Source organism: Galeopterus variegatus, unplaced genomic scaffold, assembly GCF_000696425.1.
Source record: "Galeopterus variegatus unplaced genomic scaffold, G_variegatus-3.0.2 Scaffold87, whole genome shotgun sequence".
Lineage (NCBI taxonomy): Eukaryota > Metazoa > Chordata > Mammalia > Dermoptera > Cynocephalidae > Galeopterus > Galeopterus variegatus.
The window spans coordinates 904172-910330 of NW_007726198.1; positions in this window are offsets into that span (position 1 = coordinate 904172).

The window sequence follows — 6159 nt, forward strand, 5'->3', positions numbered from 1 at the left end:
TTTATTGGTGACCTGACACTTTTGCTGCTTTTATGATTCTTTCTTTGTCTTTGAGATTTGCCAGTTTGATGATAATATATCTCAGAGAGGTTCTTTTTGGACTGAATCTGTTTGGTGATCTTTGGGCTTCTTGGATCTGGATGTCTATGTCTCTCCCTGTACCTGGGAAGTTTTCTGTTATTATTTCCTTGAATAGGTTTTCAATGTCTTTTCCTTCCTCCTCCCCTTCTGGAGTGCCCATGATTCAAATGTTTGTGCCCTTAAGGTTGTCTGTTACCTCTCAGATTTTCTTCATTTCTAAAAATTCTTTTTTCCTTTTTCTTTTTGTCCATCAGGGTAATTTTGAAATGACTGTCTGCAAGATCTGAATTTGTTTCTTCTGCTTGCTCTAACCTGCTGCTTAAGTTCTCAGTTGTGTTTTTCATCATTGAATGAATCCTTCAGTTCCAGGAGTTCTGCTACATTCTTTTTTAAGTCATTTATCTCTTTGTAAATTTCCTCCTTCATATCCTAGATACTTTTTCTTGTTTCACTCTGTTCTCTAATTGAGCCTTCTCTTATCTCTTTGAGTTTTCTTAAGATCATTGCTTTGAATTCTTTTTTCAGACATTTAAAGGTTTTCCTGATTTATGGGGTCTGGTACTTGAGAATGACTGTATTCCTTTGGTGGTTTCATATTTTCTTGTTTGTTTGTATTTCCAATGTCTCCTCATTGATGCCTGGTCATCTGGTAGAGAAGTTGTTTCTTCTATTACTCCATAGTGGACTTTGAGGAGAAAGACTTCCTCCTCTATTTTCAGGCTCTGCTGGTGACTCTCCTTGTGTTGATGCAGTTGAGTATGCAGTGGGCTGCCTGCAGTGTGGTCTTGGCTATTACTGTGGCAGTAAGCCCTCTTTGCAGCAGCAGTAGCTGTGGCAGTGGCTGTGGTGGACCACCTGTACAGAAACAGTGTTTAGTGCTGCCCAGCTGTAGGATGTTCCCTGCCTCATGTTTGGACAGCCTGAGGGTGTGGGTTCTCTTTAGGTTCCTGGTTGCAGGATGCTCACTCACCTCCTGCTTGGGCAGTGGGAGGGGGCTGTGAAGGCTTCTGGCTATGTGCCCAGTTGTGGGATGATCATTCACCTCCTGTTCTGGTGTTGGGGGGTACTTCCAATGCCTTCTGGCTGGAAGCCTTGCCATGGGTCACTCACTTGCCTCATGATTGGGCTGCAAGAGGTGGCTGCCAGTGGCTTCCAGCTGGGTGCCTGGTTGCAGGTCACTCACTTGCCACGTGCTTAGGCTGTAGGAAGGGGCTGCCAGTGGCTTCTGGCTGGGTGCCCAATCACAGGTTTCTCATTCAGCTCTTGCTCAGGCAGCAGGAGGGGGCTGCCAGTGACTTCCCAAATGATTTATTTTTCATGTGCACATAAAAATAATGAAGTCAGATTTCTAATACTGTGAATTCTTGATTTAGTTAAAACTGATAGAAATTAAATTAACAACAAAACTACAAAAAAATAAGCAAAACAACAAAAATATGCACAGATAATCAGATATTTGGCAAAATAGAAAAGAGCAACAAAAAATTAAATATAATTTAACAAATAAATAAATAAACAAATACAAGAAAAGAAAGCTTTTAAGCCTGTTATGACATTATGGAGATATGGGGAAAACTATTTTTATTTTTGTGCAGTTTTTAAAATTTTTTTTGGCAATATTAGTATGAAATGGTTGTGTTTAATCTGAGAATTTCATCCCTGAAAGATGTTTCTGATACAAATAAAATTTTCAGAGGAAGAACAAATAATATTTAATAGAAATAAGCAGCCATAAGACTTCTTTTCCATCTTTTGATTAAACCAGGGTCTTTATGTTAGGCGATTACTACTTTGCTATCATTTTCATTATTCCAATTTACAGTGCTGATAAATAAGAGTTGGTAGGTTTATTTTTACATGGAGAACTGCTAGTGTGATTATAAACATTGGTCTGAAGAAGATGTTGAAGAAGAAAAAGAAAACTTCCAAATTGCTAGACTAATGAATGCTATCAGAATGACCCAAATCTACCACCTGGCTAACCCAATGATCACCAAGTCTGTCAAAATTTGGCAGCAAGTACGTATATCACTGCTCCATTTCTCGAGGTGATTTATATATATATATATATATATTTTTTTTTTTTCAAAGAGTTTTATCATGTGGGTGTAATAAGTTTAAGTTGAGGTGTAAGGAGAAAAATCAATAAACACAACGGCACCTACAAAAGAGAGATCCCTTCACTACCACTAATCATAGCAAAAACACAAGCACAAATTTTAACAAGCCAAAGCAGCTATGTGAAGTACCTTAGCAATAGTAAAAATGAAAGAAACAGAACTTGTTACATAACTTAGGGAGAAATAATTCCAGCATAACTCAACTGCAGAAAACCAGCATTGCGTCTTGATAAATTATTCTTAATTCAATATAGTTTCATATGATTAAAATTGTCAACAAAGCTTATCCAAATGAAAAATAGTATGCACATATTATAGTGTGCATCTATAGAGTCATTTTTGTACATAAGCTTTTATATTTGAATTACATTTTGTTGAAAAAATTCTGTTAACTATAGTCAGCATTTAATTATTTTTGCTCTGATTATACACAAATAATGAATAAAAATAATGGCAGATGAAAATGACTGTTAACAAACATAAGATAATATCTAGGTATTATGATGACAGGCCTTGGATTTTTTTTTAATGGCATACCTGGAATAAATCTAGTGGATTTTTCTGTTTTTACCTTTTTAAAAAATTTTGTATGAATATTTTTTCTTGAGTTAAAAATGTTAAGTTCTGTATATAGACAAAACAAAATGCAGAAATATGTAATTATTTTAAAATCAAAAGAAACAAAAATAACTACTTTGTCTAAATCTGCTTACTGCAACATGTGTAATTTTGTTTATTTTGTGATTTGCTGAGAGAAGTATATGGAAATTATGAAAAGAGTTGCCTCAGTTACATTTCTAATTGCTTCAATCAATCATTACTAAAGATTTTTATTCACTGGTTGTTTCAAAAGGGAATTGAAAATTTGGAACTAACACAGTTTTTGTTTAATACGACTTGCATTCTTTTTAGACGTATATTTAGATACAGAACAAAGAGATACATGCAATATCGTAAGTCCACATTTAAGTTTCAATATTCACATTTCAGGTGTATAACAATTTTTTTCAATATTCTATGCGACACTTTAATAAATACTAACCATGTTCATATGTGATTGTATATATACGAATGTGGATATATACACACTTATATAGCCTAGTAAGATGACATTATTGCTCCCTATGTGTAATTTCCTTCTCAGATGACAATTTATTTCCTTTAGTTATGTTAATTTGCACATTTTCTTTTAAATAAATTCTTTAGAGTGAAGTACATAATTTATGACTGGCTAAAGCACGTCACTTATTTTTGTGGGCTTCTAGCATCCTAATACCTTCATGTTTTTTCTTTACCATACTACAGTTCATGTCATTTAAAATAAGATAACTACAATATTTTTTACTTTATGTTTTACAAATTAATCAAACCAAAAATACACAGTATGAAATAGCCACACTATTTTTTTTAACTGCTGACTTCTTATTTGTAATTGCAGAACAATTTAACTTACGATTTCTATAGTCAATGTCACAAAAGGGTGTGTAATCTCCAAAGGTTATTTCAATATTTCAGTTCTTTAAATCTTAGGATTTCAGGACAACTTTCAAACTACACCAAAGTATATCACAAAGAACTGAAGACATTGATTTTTCATTTTGAGAAATAGAAATGTACCAAATTGATGGTGTCAAAGGACGTAAATAATGAATCTAGTCCAGCAGATGACAGAATACTTTATTTTCGTTTCTGTTTAAAGGTGGTGAGACTACCCATGTGATCCCTGTGTCATTTATGTGTGAATGAAATTACCACCATGTGAGCTCACATTTATTTTCATAGTGAGCTTACACCCATATCCTGAAAGCCATATATACTCTTTTCTCTGCAATAGTATTTTGGTTTTATTTGTTTGTTTGTTTGTTTGTTTATTACTGGTTATGAATATTCATGATATACAAACCAGATTGTCACCCCTTGTACCCAAAGAGTAAAGGCCAGATCCATACTAGCAGCATGCCCATCACTACAAATCGCGATCGTAACCAGTGTCCCCCACCAAATTGTCCTCAGTCTCTCTCCCTCTCCCCCTTTCACTCCCATTCCACTTTGCATCCCAAGGTATGCTCTCTCCCTCTGTGAGACCAACACACAACTGTGGTCTTTCTTTCCTTCCTTCTTTCTCTCTTAGATCCCACTTACAAGTGAGTACCTGTTATGTTTATCCCTCTGAGCTTTGCTTATTTGACTCAACTTAAGTTTCTCCAGGCTCATCAATGTTGCTGCAAATGGGAGAATTTCATTCTTTTTTATGGAAGAGTAGTATTCCATGGTGTATATATATCACAGTTTCCATGTCCAATCATCCATCAATGGACATTTAGGTTGGTTCCATATCTTGGCTATTGTAAACAGAGCTGAGATCAACACGGGAGTTCAGGTATCCCTTTGACATGATGGTTTTCATTCCTCAGGGTATATACTCAGATGTGGGATTGCTGGATTGTATGAAAGATATGTCTGTTGTTTTTTGAGAAACCTACATACTGTTTTCCATAGTGCTCATACTAATTTACAGTCCCACCAGCAGTGCAGGAGTGTTCCCTTCTCTCCACACCCTCGCCAGCATATGTTATTTACCATCTTTTTGATTATAGCCTATCTAACCAGGGTAAGGTGGTATCTCAATGTGGTTTTAATTTGCATTTCCTTGATGACTAGTGATGTCAAGCATTTTCTCATGTGCCTGTTGGCCATTTGTATGTCTTTCTTTGAAAAAAGTCTATTCAGTTTGCCCATTTTAAATTGGATTATTTGTTTTTTTTACTGTGTAATTGCTTGCATTCCTTGTATATTATGGATATTAATCCCTTGTCAGATGCATGGTTAGCAAAAACTTTTTCCCCATTCTGTAGGGTTGTTGTTTCACTCTGTTGATTGTTTCCTTTGCTGTGCAGAAGCTTTTTAGTTTGATATAGTCCCATTTGTTTATTTTTTTCTTTTGCTGCTTGTGCTTTTGGGCTCATGTTCATATACTCTGTGCCCAGACCTCGTTGCTGAAGTGTTTCATCTACATTTTACCTTAGTACTTTTACAGTTTCAGGTCTTAAACTTAAGGCTTTAATTGATTTTGAATTGATTTTAGTATATGGTGAGAGGTGCATATCTAGTTCATTCTTCTACATATGGATATCCAGTTTTACCAGCACCACTTATTGATGAGGTAGTCTTTTTCCCAATGTCGATTTTTGTTGACTTTGTCCAATATCAGATGGTTGTAAGACTGAGGAGTGATTTCTGGGTTCTCAATTGCTCCACTCGTCTGAGTATCTATTTTTATGCCAGTACCATGCTGTTTTTGTTACAATAGCTTTGTAGTTTAATTTGAAATCAGGTAGTGTTATACCTCTGCCTTTATTTTTATGCTCAGGATTACTTTGGCTATTCAGGTCTTTTGTTACTCCATATGAAAGTTAAGATTGTTTTTTTCCATTTCTGTGAAGAATGTCATCTGTATTTCACTGGGGATTGCACTGAATCTATAGATTGCTTTGGGTAGTATAGACATTTTCACAATGATAATTCTTCCAATCCAAGAGCATGGAATATCTTTCCATCATTTCATGTCTTCTTTAACTTCTTTCAGTAGTGGTTTGTAGTTCTCATTGTAGAGATCTTCCACCTCCATGGTTAAATTCATCCCTAGGTATTTTATTTTATTTTATTTTTTGTGACAACTGTAAATGTGCTTACTTTCTTATTTCTCTTTTTGTTAGTTCATTGTTTGAGTATATAAATGCAACTGATTTGGGAGTATTTACTTTGTATCTTGCAATATTACTGAAGTTATTAATCAGCTCTAGTAGTTTTTTGATAGAGTCCTTAGGTTTTTCTATATACAGTATCATGTTATCTGCAAATAGACACAGTTTGACTTAATCTTTTCCAATCTGGATTCCCTTTATTTCTTTCTCTTGCCTGATTGCTCTGGCTTTGTTGGGCATAACTTTGCGCGCAA